General features: G+C 36.5%; 1 long non-coding RNA gene across 2 annotated transcripts in view; it reads right to left on the bottom strand.

Annotated features, from left to right (window-relative positions):
• The window catches only part of LOC112675262 (uncharacterized), a 76,368-nt gene that overhangs the window by 14,568 nt on the left and 38,506 nt on the right, over positions 1-23,294 (bottom strand). For both annotated transcript variants that reach the window (XR_003145842.3, XR_004805889.2), the window contains exon 3: positions 780-869. This is a non-coding gene — a long non-coding RNA (uncharacterized LOC112675262). The remainder of the gene's footprint in view (positions 1-779; positions 870-23,294) is intronic.

The following is a 23,294-nucleotide window of genomic DNA, read 5'->3' as shown; positions in this document are numbered from 1 at the left end:
ACCCGATCCTGGGTCTCCAGGATCACACTCCTCCAGGCTGAAGGCGGCGCTAAACCACTGGGCCACTGGGGCTGCCCTCTTCAGAAGAATTTTAAGGTTTCCTTCCATAGATCCTACCATTTATTTTAGTTTGTTTTACAAGTACGAGTACATAAGCATCATCCCTAGTTTACTGGATCAGTAATAGAACAGAGAAAAGAAACTATTATACTCAGAGGCCCTCAAATTCACACATTAATTTGCTTTATAGATATTGGGCTGTTATTTCACCACCTAAATTACTAATTTCTAACATGCAGTATTTTGCTCATGTTTTTGCAAGTGGCAATTTGTACAGTAGCCAGAAAGCAAGTAAAGAAACAGATTTTCCATATTTTCAGAGGTAGGTGTACCCGAAATGAGCATCATGTACATAAAAAGAGTAAGTTGTAAAAATAAAATATGCTAGAGTGGATAATCATCTATAATGTTAACAGTCCAATTGCTTGTCATGTAGAGGAAGGTTGTGCTTTAATTAAGCAATAAGACATGACAGGGTGTGAATTATAGAGTAATAATTCTTGTCTAGTGTTTTGTTAGACAAGAGGCCAAGGGCCAGGTGTCACTGCATACACCATGCATAAATTATTACACTGTAATTTAAATCTAGAATGTCGTAGAGGAACCCCAAATTATTTTTCAGACAATTTTGCAAAATAAGAAATATATTGAGTTTATTAAATTCTGTGTCAGAAACTATGGTAATGTGGTAAAATTAAGAAGTAAAAGAAAGCACTTACTCTAAAGAAGGAGGAATATAGCAAGACAGTATGGTAAAGTTGGCTTCATAATCTGTTACTCTTCATGCAATATTTTTACAGAGATGATTCCTAGGAAGATGATACATTAATTTGACATTTCCCCCTATGATTAGAACACAAATGGAAGAAGCTTGAGGTTTTTGGAAATTTTAAGAGGGGTCCGTTTTGGCTTTTTTTTTTTCTTTTCCCTTTGCAAAGCAGTGCTAACTAATGAATGTCTCTAACATAAATCTTCCAGAGAAAAGTACATCTCCCTGAAAGAACTTGGCAAGGGGTGGAGCAGTTTTACAGACTTTTGGGTCCTTTTAAACTTTGTAATCCTAACGTTTTCCCCCTTTAACACACCATTTTGAAGGTCCTCTTTTGTAAAGACATTAAAACAGATCTCTTATCACAAGAAAACACATTGTTTGAAATACTGCTCTTTAAAAAAAGAAAACTCATTTCTGCCCATTCAAAAGAAAAATGTTTGAGGGTGAGTATGTGATTGTAATAAAGAGAAAGTCTACTTGCTTTTCATCTGCAGAGCAGTGTTTCAAAAGACTACTTCCTTTTAAAGTTATTATATTTTGTGCTCCTATTGCTAATATTGTGTACTTTTATAATGTTTGAAGGGTTAACAAGTTCGACTTCTTTTGTGAATATCGCAAGACGGATGTTATATATTACAACCTGAGGCCATTATTTTTGTCTCAGGTTTTCCTTTAAATTGGTACCTTTTATCATCAAATTTGATCTCTTTCTGTACATGTGATAACCAGAGATAGCTTAATATAGAGATAAAATATAAAAGTATTTTTGAAGGGTTCTAGAAACACCCACGTGCTCAAAATATATTCCTTAATATCCTATCACAGCACCATTAATATTTACTCCTTTGGATTAGTGTGTGTGTGTGTGTGTGTGTCACTTTTTTATCAAAATAAAATCCCTTCCAAGTCAATGATAGAGAATCTGGTTATCAGCTTTCAATCCCTTAATTTATCCATTTGATAAACTAGTAGATTGTTTATCTATATTTGCTTGAGTCCATGACAGAAAGCAGAAAGCAAATGAGACACACAAAAAGGAATGTTTTAATTGATATAAGAAAATGTCCAGGATGGAATGTGGGCAAGGTATTGGTGGAAGGTACTGGAAGGTGGCTTGAGAGCACACTTTTTACATGGTTGTGTGTAGAAGAACCCTAAGGAAAGGAACAGAATTATGAATTATTCAGGCAAGGATGGACCATGTCATATTTGGTGCCTAGTGTGTGTCTTAAATGATGAAAGAGGTGGGAAAAGCCAAAAAAATATCTTAAGTACTTAACAGTCTCACCCACTTTATAAATTATATTAGGTCCATAGGTCTATCACAGTGGTTGAATAAACCCCCCCACCCTTTTTATTTTTTGCACATTTGTTTGTTTCTGTTTTAACTGAATTAGGCAAGGCCGACTTTTCTACTCAGTGGCTTCAATTGATCCTTTCCTGGAAATACATCTCAATAAGATTTTACTTCATAATTCTTGACCACAAGTTTCTCTCAGTCCTTCTCCCAGGTCAGTTGGGTCAGCTTTGGGCAACTCATGTAATAGGTGGCTTTTAAAAAGCATAATGGCCATCCAGAGAGTTATCTTTAGAGGACAATATCGTAAATTATGCCATTAGCTCACAACATAGGTAAATGAAGAACACCTATATATTTTAACAAAAATATAATCAATTATTGTGCTTTAGTTTTTATACTGTCACGTCCTTGACTTAGGCTGTATCTACTTCTACACAGACTTAATTATTTTAAGATATTTTAGGATGTGATAATTTGTTAATATAATCATCTCACCAGTTGGTTGTCATTTGAGTCTACAGGCTCATTCAAACAGGCACCAAATATATGTTTCAACCAGTCATACCACTCAGCAGGATGACCAAAATTGCTTCCTATAAGTTTATGTTTATTAGGATAAATTAGTAGTACTTACTTTGTAAGAGGTTCAGCGTTAGGAACTCTGCATCATTATCTCATTAATGTTTACAATAGCATTGCAGGATTAGCATTAATTTAGAGATTGAGACACAAGTTCATAGGGTTCCTCATTAAGTAAGCAATGGATCCAGTCTCTTAACCCAAGACTATGATTTGAAAGCCAGAATTATTTCCAGTGAACCATATTGTCTCCTGCTGAAGTTAGAGTCAGAATTTTTTTAATTAAATTTAGCCATAACTAAGTCCTTCTCTAAAAAAAAAGAAAAGAAAAGAAAAAGAAACTCAATTGCCCAGGCAACAATCCAGACTATTCAATTCCTTCTCGTGACCATTCTAGGAACTTTCTCCTCACGTGTTGCTGCTATCTACTTCCTTTCTGCTCCAGAACCCTTACACATTTTAAAAGTACAAGAGCAGAAGTAAGTTGTGAATTAACAGGCATGAGCACTGACTTCACCACGTGTAGGGCCAAGGGTCAGTTCAACAAAAAGAACTGAGCAGGCGTCTTCCTCATCTTCACCCATGGTTTGCTTGCAGTCCATTTCGATAAACTGGTGTCACACTTTGTGCATTAAAGTGGGGTTGGGAGTTTTGGTTATTTCTGTCATGATCTTTGGGGAGAAAAACAAATACTTCCCTCTAAATTAAGGGCAGATAAAAAAGAAGACATAGAGGCAGTATCCAAGCGTTTGTGCCTGTGCCTGAGCCCATGCTTTTCCATCAGGTATGCTTACGTGCTTTTTGTAAATTCACCAACCTGACTCCTATTGTATTTCCTAACATGACTTCCCTGGTTTCTATTTCAATTTTCTTCACCAGAGTTGCTGTTTCTAAGGTCTTTGACTTAAAAGCGGCAGCCTCGACTCATTCCTAATCTCTCTCCTGGAGAGGCAGTTACTTCTGATATTGACAACCTCAGGCTGTACCCATCATTTTTTTTAAAGGTTTTATTTATTTATTCATGATAGACCCAGAGAGAGAGACAGAGACATAGGCAGAGGGAGAAGTAGGCTCCCCATGGGGAGCCCGATGCAGGACTCGATCCTGGGACCCCAGAATCATGACCTGAGCCAAAGGCAGGTGCTCAAGCAGTGAGGCACCCAGGCGCCCCAGGCTGTACCCATCTTTGAATCACTCCACCAGAGCAGCTCAGTGGAAAAGACATGAGTTCTCATTTCTGACAAGGTCACTCATTGTACAAGTTGTTGAGGTTCCTTGTCACTACATTTGGATTTAAAGTGGAAGGTATGCATCAGTCAAGACCAAAGTTAGGAAAGGCACTCATACTCACACTTTGGAGTAAGAATTATTAACAACGTACCCCAGCTTTGTTTTCTTTTTTTTTTTCCCAGCTTTGTTTTCTCAAAGCCCTGCTGCATAGACAGCACAGAACAGAAAGCAAAATGATGAAAAAATCAAGTCAACAGTTGCTAGAAATTTCTATTGCTGCTTCTAAAACAGAAAAAAAAAAAATCTTGTAAATCATGGCATATAATATAACCAAGAAAAAAAAAGTACTGAAAAAAATAAGAAACTAAAAATAGCTAGTGGCAGTTTAATAACTGACAAGACTTATCCCATCTGCTGAGAAGAGTTTAAAACCTTTACCTGCTGCCACTCGACGATAGAGATTTAGAGTTCATGGCTGAAAGCTAACATCTGATGTGGAAATATGTGATCATGATTCATCTGCGGATGCATTTCTCTGCTTAATAAGTGTATACTGTTTGTTTAAAAGAAATAAAAATCCCCAAGTTTTCAAGTATAAAAAAAAATAAGACACAAAGGACAGGAAGGAAAATACTTGTGTACAAATAGCATTAGGACACCTGAAGGTAATCAGATCTGCACCTGGTACTCAGCGAACTACAGGTCAGGTGTTCTTCACACAGAAATACATTGAAAGAGGAGAGGTTGTTTGGAATCCTATATAATCAGCCACTGTCAAAGCATAAAAGAGAAAAATATCTCCCCCATGAAAGCGAGCACAGAGACAACCTATGCCACTGAATCCTTATCTCTTGGATTCCCCTCCCAACTCTCCATAATTCAAAACAGGCAGGCAGCAGGCTGTACAGATGGAGACGCAACAGCCAGAGTCCGCATGGAGCATTATAGATCTGGCTAGTTGTCTAGTTAACAGTCAGCTATTTTTGGATAATACCCACAGTTGTTTTACAAAAATGAAAAAAAAAAGAGAGATGGATTTATCCCGAGTTCAGTATATAAAAATATTTGTACAGGTTGGTGCTTGGGCTTGTGCCATGTTCTTCACATTTAGACGGCTTGCTGATTACTCAGGCTGACTTCCTTTACCATCGACAGCAGGGACTCTGTTGAAATGATACTGTGGACCGTATTGGTGGCATATTACAAAATTTTCGGTCCCAAAAGAAATGTTTGAGGCACTGATTTTTATTTGCGCATAGTTTTGTTTGTTTTTGACTTTGAACAAGCAGATGGCAGAGAGGCTTTGAGACTTCTTGGCAAGTCATCCCAACACACGGTACTAGGTACAAAGGAGACACTATGTTAAGTATGTGTTCATCAAAATGATGCCTGGGATTCCTCAGCCAAGCAGACAATGTTGGGGAAAGTTCTCCAGTTAATGGAATTTGGGGGCTTAATGAGGCTTGATTCATTTATGTAGTGAAACAGTGTGGGGAAAGGAAGCAGCTATGTACAATTGACCGAGTGTGTTCCTTGTAAAACACTTTTTACAGATGTAGCTACACTGGTGGATATTAAGCTATCTTCCAAGCCATAAACCAGTTTATGTGATTTATTAATCACAAATCTTCAGTCTAGTAACGAGACCAACACTCACAAGAGCATATTTGAAAGGAGCAACACTTAAGTTACTCGTGCTAGTTTTAACGAGAAGAAAGAGGTGACAACAATTCATCATTTATTGAATGCCTGTTCCTTACTGGATTGTGTTCTATATTCCTAGTGATTTGTATATGTGTGTGTGTGTGTGTGTGTATAATTATCATATATATTATATATCACATGTATATTATTACACACGAGTACATATATATAAAATCACACAATCTTGCTTTCTCAAGTTGCTTATAATACAGTAGGTAAAGACCGACGCAAAGTAACCTGTTTTTGTCAAAGTGCAGATAACACATTCGGAAGTTCAATGGGGGGGGGGGTGCCTGGGTGGCTCAGTTGGTTAAGCTTCTGCCTAAGGCTCAGGTCATGATCTCAGCATCCCGGGATGGAGCCCCTCCACCCAGTTGGGCTCCCTGCTCAACAAGGAGTCTGCTTCTCCCTCTCCCTCTGTCCTCCCTCTTCTCATGTTCTCTCTCTCTCTCTCAAATAAGTAAGTAAAATCTTTATTAAGAAGTTTGATAGGGAGAAAAATATTTGGGTGGAGCAATGAGAAAATGTTTCACAGATAAAAAAGATTGTGAATTCTGCCTTCAGAAGATGGATAGCGTTTCAAATAGTTTTTTTTGTTTTGTTTTGTTTTTTTTGTTTTTTTTTTATTTTTTTTTTTATTTTTTTTTTGCGTTTCAAATAGTAAAGAAAGGAAGGGCATTCCAAGGCGAAGTGGCATTAACAAAAGAATAACCATGTGCATTTACCAAACTTATTTCACGAATAATGACTAAGCCCATCTGGTGGAACATGAAGATTGTGGTTGGGAGGTGGTGAGAGCAAAGCTGGAAAGGTAGTCAGCATCGAACCCTGGAGGGCCATAAATAGCAGGGAAACCAGACTATAGTCATTATTTTTATTTAAGAACTGGACAATTTTAAGGAGTTGTGTTTTGGTTTGGTTTTGTTTTGTTTTGTTTTGTTTTGTTTTGTTTTAGGTAAGCTCCACACTGGGCTTAAACTCACGACCCTGAAGTCAGGCCTGAGCTGAGGTCAAGGATTGGATACCCAACCAACTAGAGCCACCCAGGTGCCCCAAGGAGTTTCTGATTGTCCCATAGCAATCCATGTCTGACATTTCTATTCCACTATTAGTCAAGATCCTTAATTAATCTAACCTGCAACCCCCAGAAAACTAAAATGTGAGTTGTATGGACCCACAGGCTATTCTCTACCCTTGATATTTGTTGCCTTTCTAAAGGCATTATCAAGGTCATGGTTTTGTCAGATTTTAGACAGTCAGATCTCAAGTACAAACCAGGGTATCTCTTGGATGCCAGTGAGCGCTTCCCAGTTTCTCCTGTTTCAGATTTCAGGTTCAGCTCAGTGACAGTTGTTTGGACAACTCTCTCACTAAGATGCCAGTAAATTAGGGCAACGATGTCCTTGGTCTTCCACACATCTCAGATACCTTTTTTTTTTTTAATGCTTTTTATACTGATGCTAATTAAAAGAGAAAAAAAATTTCTCCTAATTGTATAGCTAGTTTTCACAGTTCAGTTATTTGCAGAGTATTGAGTTCATTAGTTTTTAAAACTGTATTCTTTTTAAACTTTTGAAAGTTTTAGTTTCATGAAAAATCATTTCCTTTTCTATAGTCTCATTGGGTTTTTTCTCAATAAAATATAAATGAAAAAAAATATTTTCCAGGATAACATGATTGTAGGGAAAGAACTCAGATTGTTCTAGTCATAAATCAATCATTTCCTTGAATGCTACACAGTTTGAGTCAGCCTCCTAAAAGAATGGAGTATACACAGTGTTAGACAGTTTTAATCTGAATGCAAGAAGTTGAAGTGGCCATTCAGAAATCAGACCAATTATTTATGATTTTTATCTTCAATCAGCTTGTTTGGCTAACACTGAGCAAATTTTAACGCAAACAAGTGATCTGAAAGAGATCCATGAACGCATGGAGACGTGACATCAATGTGTAAAATGTTATGAGTTTACCCCCTCGCTGATGTTTCTCTCTGCCTTGCTCATTCTTTGTGGATCATGGTGGGGGTAAACATCAAGCAAAGTTTGTTGGATCTTGAGTTCAATACTAGTGGCATAGACAAAACCATTTAGATTTCCCTTCCTTGTAGAGGAAGAATAGTGCCCCCGATTGCAGGCTCTCAGTGAGCGGAGAGCAGACTGGTTGTAATCCCTGGTGCCTGTCACCTCATCAGCCACCGTGGAGAGACCCTTCCTGGGAAATATGTGATGACATACCCAATATCTAGCGGTTCCTCTGTGAGCACCTCTGTGCCAGAGGAGCTGGTCCCTGACCGAGGTGTGGGACTCTCCGTATTTCACAGATCAGAAAAGCAAGTACGTGGGTGCAACACCATCCCAAACAAAGGGCGAGTCGGGGCAGGACTGCTAATGTCTTTTCCCAAATGCTTCCTCTAATCAAGCAATAACCAAATCTCTTCTGATGAGCTGTCCTAGAGGAATAGAAGTGTGACTGTGCTTCTTCTCGGCAGCAGAAGCAAGGAGAAAAGCAGCCACAGTTTGAAGAGGGAGGAAAAAGCATCCTCATTTCCATGCTGGTTTGGTTCACAGTGGATACATTTCAGCATTGTTTCTTTAGCAAATAATAATAATAATAATAATAATAATAATAATCAAACTAATGCAGTTTATCACTCCATTGTTGCAAAGCCAGTGGACACCAACGAAGCAAGCGCCGTTAGCAGGTACAAGTGCATGCTGTGTGCTTCAAGGTGGCCTGTGCAGGCAACGGGAATAATAGGAATGATTAAACCCTGTCGCACGGGGTTAGGTTTAGAGCCTTCTTGCCTCGTGACAGGCTGTGACAGTCAAGTGGCACTGAAGCAGAACAAACTACAGTGGCAGTTTGCTGTGAGCGATGCAACTGTCAAAGCTGCTGTACAAAAGCAAATGTTGGGGATAACGACCGGCAGTGTTGGCAGCCTGACTGCTCAGAGGCCGGTGGCCCAGATGTCCTCGCAGTAAACTCTGGGTTCCTGTCCTGCGCCCCGCAGTTCTCATCGCGATGGCCAGCCCTGGCCGTGCCCCGGGTCCTGGCAAGGCCGTGTGTTAAAGCGGGCTCGCTTGCTGTTAGAAAAGTGCTAGCGGGTCACCCCATGGCCCACGCCGGGCCTGGCCCCCCTGGACTGATCCGTAAGCCTCGCCTCTCGTGTTGGGGCAACTGTGCACAGTCCCCCGAGAGAAAGGCCATCCACGTGGGGAATCCAGCTCCAATTATGTGGTTGTAAGACGAGGTTACAGCACAGCTGTAAACCTGCCATCACGAATAGGGTGAAATACTTCACACCCAAAGCTAAAACAGTGAACTTAGCATTGTCACCAGTTGCATGAAAAGTCGAAAAAAAAAAAAAAAAGAAGAAAGAAAAGAAAAAAACCAACAACCAAAAACCCTGCTTTACACCCATGTGGTTTCACAGGTTTTTATTAGAAGCCACACTAGACCCTTCTCAGCAGCAGTAAATGAGAAACCTTTCAACGTTGTAATCACCCGGGGAGAGTCTCTGAGCCTCTGTGATCCTCCAGGGCTTCTCCCATTGGGTTTGCAAAGGTTGAAGGGGCCGAGAAGGCTGCCCACAGTCTCGCTGTCCCACGCGGGTTCAATTCTAGCAGGGTACACTGTCGTGTTTTTCATGTTGGGGGGAGTCCAGGAGAGAAGGTGCAACTCAGGTGTGCAGTCTGCAGAGTGCCGGGGGTCTTACCTCTGATGGGGTCAGGCGGTCCAGGTGTAACACCACCGAGGAATTCCCAGGTGCGAAGAGTCCTCTTTCTCTCTGAGAAATGCAATCTGAAGGACCTGGCCAGGGCCCCCCCGCTGTTGGCTCTGCCAAGTTAGTGCACGCGGTTAGAGCACGCACAAAGGCCACCACTTACCTCTCGTTAGTACAAGTAATGACTGTCTCTTTATGAAACACCTCTCAGCTGAAAAATCACCTACCCGTACGTAGGTACCTGAAATAATTCATAAGTCCTATGATTTAGAAGTTTCATCTTCCTCACCTGCAGCTGAAGAGGCAAACAAAAATCATTCCACTTTTACTGTTAGGAAGGAGAACATATTTTTTTTTTTAAGGGTAGTAAATTAGCTGGTGCTGGAAGCATCTATTTTCCTGCCTTCATCACTGCCAACTCCCTCTGTTTCCTTTGATCTATGATTTGCAAGCTACTATTATTATTTATGTGTTCTACAATTACGACCAGCGACACCTCCCCTTCTCCAGCCCTCAGCCACAAATATGAAAGGAATAAATGCTGTTTATTGTGACAGTCTGCCTTTTGTCTGTGGAACAATGACAAACTATACCACTGACAGCTTGCTACTGTTTTTACTACCGCTCACCAGCTTACTTCTCAAGTGTTCACCAGAATGTGGCAATAGATGGACTTGAATAAAAATGCCTAGTGAGAATCTTTTGCATTCATTTACCTCCCAATGAGCTCCTGTGGGGACACACAGCGGATAAAGAACAGAAGGCCCAGCAGTATGAGGACATTTTAAAGATTTTGTACATCTTTCGAGGGAGGGAGGAAAGAGACTTCCTAGCTTAACAAGGATCTCTAACCACTAATGTACTTAACTTTTTAAATGTATTTAATTTTAAAATCACACAGTCTACAGATAATGTGGAGAGGGAATGCAGATCAGAGTCGTTTGTGAATTTTTGGAACGCTTTCCATTTCCTCAGCCTGGGAACTTTTAGCAGACGCAGACACAAGAATGATTGGAGGAACCAAAATGTTGGAGGTTTTCCGAAGGGCCTGCACTAATTAGCTTTTGAAGCGGCATTAAAATGGTATGTTTACTGGATAATGGTGCTTCACATAACAGAATAGATTAATAAGTAAAAGAGCCACTACAATTTTTGTATGCCCAACTTTGAGCAAAGTGCAGGCTTGTAAACATTAGACAGCCAGCCTGCTTCCGTCTGATGTCATTAGGCAGAGAACAAGACTAAAAGCCAGCACCTCGCTAGGGTCTCAGAGAGACTGCATTTAGGGACAGGAGGTTCTGTTTCCTCTTGCTTTTAGTGGTTGTTAAAAAAAAAAATTATATATATATATATATATATATATATATATATATATATATTCACTATTCTCTGGAATTCCACTCCTAAAGAAGTAATATTTTTTTTCCTAAACCAACCATGTTTTCAACCAAATTTCTATTTTATTTTATTTTATTTTATTTTATTTGCAAATTTCTACTTTAGAAAAAACATTTTTAAAAAATCAATAACAATTTTCTCCATTGTTAAAAAGCAGCTCATAACTTGCTCAGATTGTTTAAATGGTTTATCTTGTTTTCATTCTTTGATATAAAATCTTCTAGCAGCAGTCCTTAAATATCTGAAATACAGTGTAACCACTTAAAGTCCACCGCCTAGAGTTGCCTGGTGAAATTCTTCTTTCTGGGGGAAGTGACTGGAGAATACGAAATGACTTAGAAGCAAGTTGATGAAGCAGGCAGACATGAGAATGAGGGGAAAAAAAAAAAAACAACTCAGCAATGTATAATATTAGTTAATAGTTTGTTCAGGGAAGGAATGGAATTAAATCAGCCGTGCAACAGTAAATGGGAGTGTTAATGTTCCAGTGGAGAGCCAAACACTTTCAGACTGGGATAAAAGACAAACTCCAACTATTTATAAAGAGCATATCTAAAATATAAAACATATATGTATATTTTAGAGTTTAGAAATAGAATCATAAATAAGATGTGCCTGGTAAATGCAGAATAAAAACAAAATTGGGGTCACCTTATCAATATCATCTAAGGTGCAATTTCAGGCTATAACCATTAAACAGAACAAAAGAAGTATTGTAGAAGGAAGTAGGAAACTTTGTATTCATAGGAAAATGAAGAATTATAAATTTTCTTTGTACCCTGCAATGAGCTGTGGAATACATAATACAAAAACTCTCAAAAATACATTTGGATAAAACCAAATGATAATGGAGAATTGGTTTGCAAAATTCTGAAAGAATTGTAATTAAGTACAATGCAAAAAAAATTTTTTTAAAGGATCTAATAATACAATCAGGAGATATTTTTATGTGTGTATGCATATGAATAGACAGGAGATGGGTAAAATGCTAGATATTTAATAAACAAAGACATCAGGTTCACTACGTGCCGAGTATAGTTGCAAATTTGGATGTATTAATTCATGTAATTCTCATAGCAACCTTTTACAGATAAGGGAACCGAGGTATCACCTGGACAGGTAGCTCGCTCAGGGCTCCCTTGCAGATAGAAGTAATACAGGATTTAACCCAGATGGTCTGGTCTAAGACTCTTAACACCTCTTACTGCCTATGGAAAGTATATGTGCTGTTTTTGTTTTTCTTGGTCCATGAAAAAATGTGAAACCATTCACGAACTGATCAAAACACACTTTAACAAATATCAAAACATAGAGATTTACAGATAATATTTTCTGACCATAACCCAATAAAACTGAAAGTCACCAACAGAAGATCTTCCCTTCCTCCAACAACAGCAAAATTTCTCCATCTATAGATTCAAAAATCTTTTGTAATTAATTCCGGGATCAAAAAAGTATCCCAAAACTAAGATTAAACTAATTTAGCAACTAAATATGCCATAATTATTCTTTTAATACATGACACTTTTCACTCACCATTCTATTGTTTTTAAATTGCTAATAAAATTTCTAAATATTGTCCCTAATTCCCTTTATTTGTACTAATCTAGTCACTTAGGGTATATCTGTGTTGAATTTAATAGACCATGATTGGATAATTTCCCACTGTTAACACAGAATTAATTTTATACCTTTGTAAGTATATATTATTTGTAATTTAATTTCTCCTAAGTTAGATCCATTATGGTTATGATAGTGGGATATGTGACCTAAAAATTTTAATCAGTCCAATTCCAGAAGTCATTTATAGCTTCAAGGAAGGAGATGGAGCTTCCTAGTCACTATCAAGAAGTTCAATGATAAGTAAGACACGCTTATTTGACCAACTACCTTTTATTTCTTATGATTTGCCAGCCCATGATTGTACATTGTATGGTCGATGATTATCTCTTCTCACATTTTACTACCTTCATTACCCAAGGTTTTGACCCATGTGGGTCTTTATACTTTCTTTCCTTTTTTTTTTCCTTCCATTATGTTTTTTATTATGTTTGTATATACATGTGTGTCTATGTGCACACACAATAAATAACTTTTTTGGTAAGTCTGGTCTATGAAGAATCATTCATAATTAATTCAGTTGTCTATATTTTAACCAAATTACTCTAAACATTTCATATCATCAATTGCTTAGTCAAGGCAAGAGTTCACAGTTTTATTGATTTTTTTTTTCACTATCAATTACACTAAGCTGGTTGGAAAGAAATCTCATCATTATCAGTCTTACAGTGTATTATTATTGTCATGGTTATTGATGGCTAAAATAAGAAATGTGTTCACACAGGGGAGATGAATCGTCTCTTGTAACTGCCATATAAGGTAAATAGCAAGTTAGAGTTGTGACATTTAGGAATGAGGTCCAGCATAAACGAATGTGCAGCATTGCATCCGTTGTTTTGGTCACTTCAATTGTGAACTGTGGGATAAGCACTGGTAGTTTGTGTACAGCCCACTATTGAAACAAAATGGAGAAATAGCTCATAGTTTCTAAAGTCTTTATCATCAATAATAGATTAAGAGAAAAAAACAGTCCTATTGAAGCTTGATTTTAGTCTTCTTTACACAAATATATTCCACTAAATTTTTATATCTAAAAATGTATATGTAATTCTAACATGACATCTAAAAACTGTTTTTAAATACCAAAACCATATTATAATGATTTTATTATACCCCTCACTAACAATTATATTTGAAAAAATCCTCACAGTCTATATATGATTTACTAAAATGTTTTCAGTTACATGCTGCTTCCTGTCAAGTATTCCTAAGCATTGGATATATATACTACATTTCTATATCAGGGAAAGATTTGAAATAACCTATTTTAAAATGCCTAGTAGATTCTCTGGCACATAGGGTTTAAATTTAAGGCCTGAATGTAATTGTCCAATATATTTGTGACGTTTGGAACATGTCACTCATCACCTTAAATATCAATTCAAGAAAATGTTTCTAGGATATCATGATTCTTCTCTATAGTATCTTCCTTTTCATTGATAATAGACAAGCTTCAGTGACCACTTGGTTAGTCTACTCGGAATTTTTGGATGACAAATTCTCATGAGAAATTCTTGTTTACCAGCACACCTGAGGAACATAGGCCCCTCCAGTTAGTATCAGAGCTCACTATGCATTTTATCTCACAATCTTGTGAAAACACAGTTTGAATATGCCCCCACAGGTCATTTTGTAGTGATGTGAAAAGTGAAAATCTCCTGGTCTAATAGGTGGAATTCCCTACGGATGCAGTTGAGCTGGTTAGTAGCAGTAGACTTCGTGGCCTTAGACCATTTCTTCCTCACTGCCAAGCAGGAATAGCACAGGATAAATACGTGAACGAATACATGAACGATGCAAAGAGCCTAGAGTATACATACAATCATTAAAGTATCATCTGAGACTTCCTCCCACTTCTCGCCTCCACACCCCAGACTGTTTTTTGAGGTATGGGTATTTAATGCATTTCCATTAATGCTTTTCTCTCTACTAGAAAAGGTCAGCATGATGCCAAACTGGATGGTTTGAGACTCCAACATAGTGGCAGCTGATTTGGGAGGACTATTTTGTCTTAGGCATCCAGGTCAGTTCTATTTTATGCCAACTAAAGACATTGCTAAGAGTTTCACTTTAGCTGAAGTCCAACTTCCCTAGTTTGAAGGTAAGGAATAGAGAGGGACAAAAATCCTGTGTCTTTCTTCACAGCATCCAACTGGTCAGGACACTACTACAAAATGATCTAAATATTCACCCCATCAAGACCTCTTCCTAATCAGTGACTTTTGCAGCTCAAATCAACTACGGATAGAGTACAGCAGCTGGGGAATGGTATAGCTAGGCATGTGGTACCGAATTCTTGCTTAGTTCTTAGTTCAATTGCATTTGAATTAAGGTGGGATAGGTATTATTACTTGGAGGAATTTCAGGTACAATCATAGGTAGATACTAATAGTTCTGCCTTACAATATGTATATTAGAGACAATGGTAGTTTAGAAAATTATGTTTATTAGCAAATTGTATTCAACTTTCAGTGGAAAAGAATAACAATAGAAACAATATAACTGAAACAATATAACTGAAAACCTGCAGAACAAATATGACAACTATAATATACTTTCTGTTGCAAAATCTTGAAAAATGGATGATAAGAATTATGAATGATGACATCCATTTATATTTGATATGAAAATAGGATGGTGGACTACAGTGGAGAATTAAAATACAATAATAAACAAATAAGAAAATGCTATCAAAAGAATCATAGTATGAATTCAAGAAATTTGTCCTTCATATTTTATATGAATGCATTGGATCATGTCTAGTGTTCACAACAGTAGCTTTCTTAGTTGTCACCATCATTAATCATTTTCTTCATCATAATCATCCACAGAATATTTATCATATGCTTATAAAATAATTAGTATACTTTCCTAGATAGGGTTCAACAAACTCCAGTCCTTGGGCCAAATCTGGTCCATCACCTCTTTTTCAGTAGCCAACGATTTAAGAGTTGTTTTTACATTTTTTTATATGATTTAAAAAAATTAAAGGAAGAACGATACCTTGTGACTTGTGAAAATTACATGAAATTCGAATGTCATTGTCCCTAAACAAAGTTTGCTAGAATGCAGCCATACCTATCACTTATATCACTTCTCTGTCTGCTACACCTTCAGAGTTGAGTACTTAAAACAGATACAATGTGCCCTGTGAAGCCTAAAATATTTGCAGTCTGGCCCTTTACAGAAAAAGATTGACAACCTCTGTCCTAGATGATCCATATCCCTTTTAGCCTTAACTCAAGGTAATTCAAAGCCAGAGTCAAAATTGTTTGGTAAAATCAGGTTACTGTTTATCCTGGGAATGTTTTATTTGGGAACTTTAATTTGGGTTCTTATTAAATTGTGGAAACTTTCATGAACACAGAGAGTATGTTGACATACACATTGGCAGAACTGTTATAGATCATTTTGATTATGACTTTCTATAAGGTAGCATTTGTTGCCTAGAGCTGATTTGTCCAACTGAAAAATATAAATGAATAATTGTTATTATTCTTTTTCCTTGCTTATAGAACAGTGTACATGTAGTGGAACAATTTTAATTTGACTCAGGGCTATATTATAACATTCTGCTCCTCTAAAAGAAAGATTTTTCAAGTGGAAAATTCAAATTAAGGTTTCATTTGTCATAGCTTTTTTTTTTTTACAAAAGAAAAAAATTCATAATGTATTAACAAATTAAAATGTTTTAATAATTATAAAACATGGACTAAGAAACATGAGAGAACTCTGTGTCTTAATGGATGGCAAACATGGTAAAATGAGTAATCTCTGAAGCCTTTTCATTCGTTCCTTTGATTTACCTGCTTATACTTAATTGCATGTTACTGCCTTTCAAAAAGTATGACTTAAGGACACAGAATATCCTATCATGGAATTGTAATCAACAGCAATTCTCAGTGGTTTCATTTAATAATAACAACCAAAGAAGACCATTAATTTCTGAATGTCTAAGCTTTGAGTAGTTATTTTAGAGTTGATACTTTATCTGGTCATTCATGGGCATGTAGCTGGTAAATCATTATAATTTATTTATATTCTCTACTTAATTTATATGCTCTGCTTATTTATATCCTAAACTAACTAAAATGGGAAAATGATCATTTCATATTTATCTAAAAATTTTATGAATTATTAGAGAATAAATGTAAATATGTACTTGGGACATGACTTATAATCATCATACTTCTTAAGAATGATTTGCCAAGTTAAATTTGCTTAGGTCATTCTTTTTTATGAAAAAAAACAGAATAAGCAATTTTTAAATGTATCCTGTCGCCTTTGATTCAGAAAGATGTGTCTGAGTTTTATATCCCCCCGCCCCACAAACTTTTATTTTGTTGTGTAATATTATTCTTCACTTTTTCTTTACTTTTGCTTTTTTATTTGTTTATGAGGACTGATCTCTTGGGAAATGTTTAGTATTTATTTATGTGTAGAGTTGACGTGTATACACATAAAAAGCAGGATCTATGATGTAAAGTCCTTTAAGTATGATAATGTTAAATATAGGATTATTGGGCAGCCCAGGTGGCTCAGTGGTTTAGCGCCACCTTCAGCCCAGGGCCTGATCCTGGGGACCTGGGATCGAGTCCCATGTCAGGCTCCCTGCATGGAATGGAGCCTGCTTCTCCCTCTGCCTGTGTCTCTCATGAATAAATAAATAAAATCTTAAATATATATATGGGATTATTTCTTACTTTATAAAATCATTTCTTTTTTGTTCATTCAAAAAAAAATAAGCATTCATAAAATTACTCCATTGATACCAATGATTCCGAGAACACTCTTTCATGAATTGTTAAATCTCTGACTCCTTGAATGACGGATAAAAAAAAAGAAATCTCAATAGGTTGCTACACATAGTATAACATTATTTAAGATGACTTCACAAGTGTTGATTCAAGAAGAAGCAAACTGCTTTCAATGACTTTGGGGGAAAAAAATAGCTATCTCCTCTCCAGTCAAGTCATCATAATATACTGTGAAGCTTTCCTTCCCTCATCAATAAGAATTGAGAAACACATAAATAATGAGACACAATGGATACACACTTATAATGCAAAGGATGTGAAATAATGTTCAGATTAAACCCCTAAACATCACTGCCAAAAAGAAGTACAGCTGTAATCTTGAAGGGAAAAGGCTTAGAAAGGAAAATATGTACTGTCATTTCTGTTATTATTTGCCATGACTTAAAGACATGGTATAGCATAGAAGAGAGACTAATGTAGTTTAGTGTATATGTGTGGGTTTGAGATTTATGAAATGTTAAATTAAGTGGACAACTGGGAAAAGAAAAAAGTGGATCTGTAGGAAGAAGAGGACAGGAAGACATTGTTAAAAGGATGGTTTTCCTTCTGAAATAAGACTGATCCACCTAGTCAATACCAGAAAGAGGCATGGGAAAGAGAATCCTGGTGGCAAGGGCCAATGTGCATAATTAAATTGGTGCTTTTAAGTTTCTCCCCTTATTAGGGCCCTCTCATTCTTACTATCAGATGTGCCACCATGCCTGGACTTCAGGGATTGTACTGGTTCCTTTTTTGTTTTTTAAAGATTTTATTTATTTATTCATGAGAGACACAGAGGGAGAGGCAGAAACACAGGCAGAGGGAGAAGCAGACTCCCTGTGGGGAGCCCAGTGTGGGACTCAGTCCCGGGACCCCGGGGATCACCACTGGATCCAAAGGCAGACACTTAACCACTGAGCCACCCAGGTGCCCTGTACTGTTTCCTTATGAAAAGCTGTCCCTGGAGGATATGAGCAGCTGCCTAGATCTTCATAAATCCTCTTTTAAAACAGAAGGAGAGAGAGAGAGAGGAGAGAAAGGGAGCAAAAAAAAAAAAAAAAGAGAGAGAGAGGAAATAAAAGAATGCAAAATAAAAATGCTTTTTGCATTAGTGGGAGCCAGACAGAAGTAAGTGCCAGATTCCAACAGAGCTCTTGCCATTGCTACAAGCAGGTGGATTCTGAGATTGGGGGAGCGTTTAAGTGACTCAGCTAGAAAGAGAGGCAGCACGGATAACATTTCTCTCCAGAAAGTCGAATACTATTATCAAAATAGTAAACAAAGGTCTGGAGCAGGGAAGTTCATAGCAGCAGTAGTTACAGGGAAGAGACTCAAGAGTCAGCAGAGCAGGACTGGCAACCTTGAAAGTGTATTTCTTCTGAGAAAACAGGAGATGAAGAGGACTAGGAGCAGTGCCCTTCAGAAAAATGGGAATGACAGAATTCAGAGGGGCACAAATCATTCTTCAGAAGCATAAATGAAAAGAAAAGCCAAACAAACACTAAACTGACGGAAGAGGGTGCCCTTGAACTAGGAACCCTGCCATGGTTCCTAGTTCATGAATACTTACACAGGTATTCAAAGAAAAAAAAAAAGTCAAACACCATGCAAGATGCGTACAGAGAAAATAGATGACGTGAATCAAAATATTACAGCTAATGAAAAGCAACCACAAAGCAAAAAAGAGTTGTTAACCCAATACTGCAACTTGAATTTAAGATCCACAGACTAGAATTTGTAGATAATTTTAAAAGTGGAATCAGAAATTCAGAAATTAAAACCAAAAATGAAAAAAAAAATGCAATGAAGGATGACTAAATTTAGGAAATATATTGGGAAAAAATCTTAGAAATAAGGAATAATTTATTAGGTGCCTTGGGGAGGATGTATTCAAAGGAAAATCTAATAAAGGACGTCAGAGGTAGGCAGGAAAGTAACCAATTGAACAAAGTTGGAATAAATTTTAAAAAAAAAGAGAAAGTAACTGAAGTGGAAGGTAGGAAAAGAAGTCCAATATACATATAATTGAAGGACCTGAATAAAAAATAAAACAGTTAAACAGAGAGGATATTTAAAACTGTAATCTAAGGAAATATCTCTAGAAATTAAAGAAACCTAAAACCTACTAGATTGGAAGACTTCACCCTATATACCTGAGAAAATTAGAATGAATTAATTAACTCCAAAACTATTCTAGCATTTTAGATTTTAAAGATAAAAAAAAAAATCTCCAAACCATCCAGGAAAATAAATATATATTGGAATACAAATATTCAGATAGTACCACATTTCTCAAGAGCAACATTCTCAAGTAACTCACAAAAAAGTATGAAAAAGGGTTTTATTTCAAGGCAAACTATCAAGAATATTTATTTCCATAGTTGTTCTAGACTACAGAAAAGCACTTTTAAATGTGTAAGAACTCCGAAAATACTATATTCATTAACCCTTCCTTACAAAGTACTTGAAGATAGGTCTGAAGATAGGTTTCCTACAACTGAGAACTGAGGAAACATGAATAAAAAAAAACTGATTATGGACATTTAATATATTTAATTGTGAAACAAAGGCTAAAATTAGTATGAGGACTCAGGTTGAAACTAGTATGAAACACTGTACATTCTGACATATTATATGGTCCATATGTATTCTTGACTTTAGTTTTGTGCCTGCCCTTATTGGATTAAAATTTATTCTCTACCTTTATTATTTTCACCAATCTTAGGCAAAAAGACTATGGAAACTATCTGGACTTCTAGAAATTATTATGGTACATTTTTCTAAAGTTGGATTAAAGAGGAAAAAGTGGAAAATCTCCCTTTCTTACTCCTCTTCAGAACCTCCTAGAAATTATTGGGTTTGGGTGTGGGTCGGTAATTGTCATCTTGCTCTTTTACTTAGGAGAGATAAATGGAACCACCAACACATTAAAATATGACTTTTAAAAATTGTACATAAGCATTAAAAGTTATAGTTAGCAAAATCAAGTTTGGTGCATGACTATCTGAAATAACTTAAAATTGGAAATGTGACATGGAAAGAGAGACTCCAGATATTGGAACTTGGCATTCTTAGTTTCGTCAAATTTTCAAATGAGTGTTTTTAAATAAAAGGTAATTATCGGTTTAATATAAGTCAATTGCATAAATGTTCATAGACAAGCAATTACATTATTGTCCACTGATGAGCTTAAGCAGATCAATACAGACGTTTAGTTCAGATGTTACCTGGCAAAGGAACAGCCTTATGTAAGTGAACCAAATGAGAGCTCATCGACCCTGTGCCTAGCAACCCAGTAAAAACTAACACCAAGCTTTTGCAGTGAACAAAGATAGGCTACTTACTGGTGTGGTGTGAGAGAACAGAGAGCTAATGCTGGAAAATCCTGAACTCCCTGATGGCTTGCAAGTGACAAGGGCAAAATTTGGGCAGGGGTCTTCTGAGAATGTGGACACCATTGATTAGAAGCCCATGAGGTCATACTAGCGGATGTTGTAGTGCAGTGTTGTCTGGTTCCTTGGAAGTCTTTTCCAACTTAAAAGACTTGGAACCTAAAAAATATTCTTATTCTTTATGTTGGAGTTTTTATTATTGTTTTTGTTGTTTTTTAAGGGGCTCGAACTCACGACCCTGAGATCAAGACCTGAGTTGAGACCAAGAGTCAGATAATACCTTACTGACTGAGCCACCCAGGTGCTCCTGTTGGATATTTTATTAGGTACCTAGGTGATATATTTCTAGGGTAGTGCTGATTAACTACTTGTCCTGCAGATTCCTTTTAATGATATAAGCAAACATTCCTATCCCTTGACCCTGGGCCTCCTTGACTGGTCAAGCCATGTGTGGGGTTGATATGATCTCTACTGTTCATTCTCCTATCTGAACTGAGAAGGTGGACACTGGCTTCACTTCCTAAGGGACCTCTATCTTAAATTTGGGGAATTCTAGTGAAAGATCTCAAGTGCTTATTATTAATCAGCATAAAGTAGCTAAAATATGTTAGAATCAGACAGGTCCAAAAAAAAAAAGATACATTATAATTAACATTGAATGAATAATTTCAGTAATACATTACTTTTCTTGTGTCTATGGCCTGTGTCCATGACTACTGAATGTGTGGGTCTCTATAGTAAGCTATGGAATACTGGATCCCCTGTTCCAGAGAGTGTCACTCAGTAGATCTGAGGAGGGGACCAATAATCCATAATAGTAACAGGCCCCTTCTGGAAATCCTGGCACATGTGGTCCACAAATTATACTGTTGAGAAACACCAAAGATAGATGTTTGTTTTTCAAAGAAATTATGATTTTTTTTTGGCTAATTCAAATCTGCTTATCTCAGAAAAAGTCATATTGACTTAATAAGAAAGATTAAGAGAAATAATTCATGAAGATGATTAGGCATCCTCAGATTTAAGAAAAATCTATATATGTAATGGATAAATTTAAATTAATGCATATTGACAACAAAGTCATCCTACATATAGACAACAAATGCCGATTCAGTTGGAAACTCTGGAAAAGGTCATTTAAATTTTAGTTCCTTGACCTGCAGACTTGAATATCAAAAACTAGTCACTTTGAAGATTTATTTAACAGAATTTTGGACAGAGAACATACAGTGCAATTATTTGCTCTTGTAGGCTACCACTTTAAAGCAGTTCTCCACATGGGGCAATTTTGTTGCCCCCAGGAGATATTCTCAATGTCTGGAGACATTTTTTGTTGTCACAATTGGGGGAGGAGTTTTCTGTGTGCTACTGAATCTAGACCGGAGATGATGCTAAGTATCCTACAATTCACAAACAGCCCCTTACATTAAATTATCCATACAAAATGTCAGTGGTGCTGAAGTTGAGAAACTCTGCTTTACAGTTTTAATTTTTATGGGTTAAAACCATTCTGTCTAAAATATTCAGACTCTTTACTCATTAGTTTTTGCACAAAAACATTTCTGATTCTTTAAAGGCAAAAAATACAATAATTTAGCAATAAGAAAGACTTCCTGGATGTACCAAACACTAGGTAAATTAAATGCCATATTTACCATAGAATTTTTAGTGTTGCTTTTTTTTTTTACTTCATTTGTCTTGTATTAGGTTGCACTATCACTAGTAATTTATAGTAGAAAATACTACGCCTTTTTTCTGTCAAACCAAAAGTTATTCATAACTATGCTTTTATTACATTGGTAACATTCCTATCAAAGACACAAATATCAAATGATTTATGATGATGTGATAGCAGGAGACATAAAATATTTATGGGCATAGATGTTTTCACAATCTTATGGGCAATTAAAACATAAGAACAACATGAAAACATAAAATGTCTAGAGAAGACGAGGCCCTTCTTGCCATCCTTCTCATTTACTTAATCTCCATGTCTTTCCTCTTTTTTTTGAATCAGGACTTAGAAATGTTGTTTTGTTGTGAAAGTTTGAAAGCTTTCAAAAAAATGACCTTCATTATAACTTAGTTCATGTTTTCAAGTGCTTTCTCCTCTTTTAGCAAGAGGCGCTTATCTGAGCTTTTTGATATGTGAATTGCATTATGAAATTAATAATAGTTTGATTGGATTTTATAGAGTAGCCACCATTTTAAGGAGCTCACTTAAGTCGGTTTTACTCATTATCTTTAAAAGATATTAACGCAAACAATCTAACTCAACCCTTGTGAAGAATCTCCTGGAAAGCACAGGGCTTGTAGTCATGTAACATAAATTAAGCCTTAGTCCATCGCTAACAAATTGTATAACCTTAGATAACTCTCCGGGTTTTAGTTTACACCTACAATGAAGAGATTGTGGTGTTTAAAATTTGGACATTAGAATGGTTTTCTAGGTTTTATCCTGGCTAAACCACTTGCTTTAGTGTGTCACTTGGGCATGTCACTTCTCTAAAACTTATGCCATTGTCTGCACAATGACAGTAATAATAGTTTCTCCCTCATGGAGTTTAAATCATGTAAGCTTGTTAAGCATTTAGGCTATAATTAGCATTTAATAAAAATTATTTGTGATTATTATTAAAACATTTTGACTCTAAAATCTGATAATTCACCAATGGATTAAAATGTGAAATATCTACATAAACCTACTAGGTATATTTGT

Source organism: Canis lupus, chromosome 16 (assembly GCF_003254725.2).
Source record: "Canis lupus dingo isolate Sandy chromosome 16, ASM325472v2, whole genome shotgun sequence".
NCBI classification, from domain to species: Eukaryota; Metazoa; Chordata; class Mammalia; order Carnivora; family Canidae; genus Canis; species Canis lupus.
The sequence above is the reverse complement of the archived record's forward strand: the minus strand, read 5'-3'. Positions and strand labels throughout refer to the sequence as shown.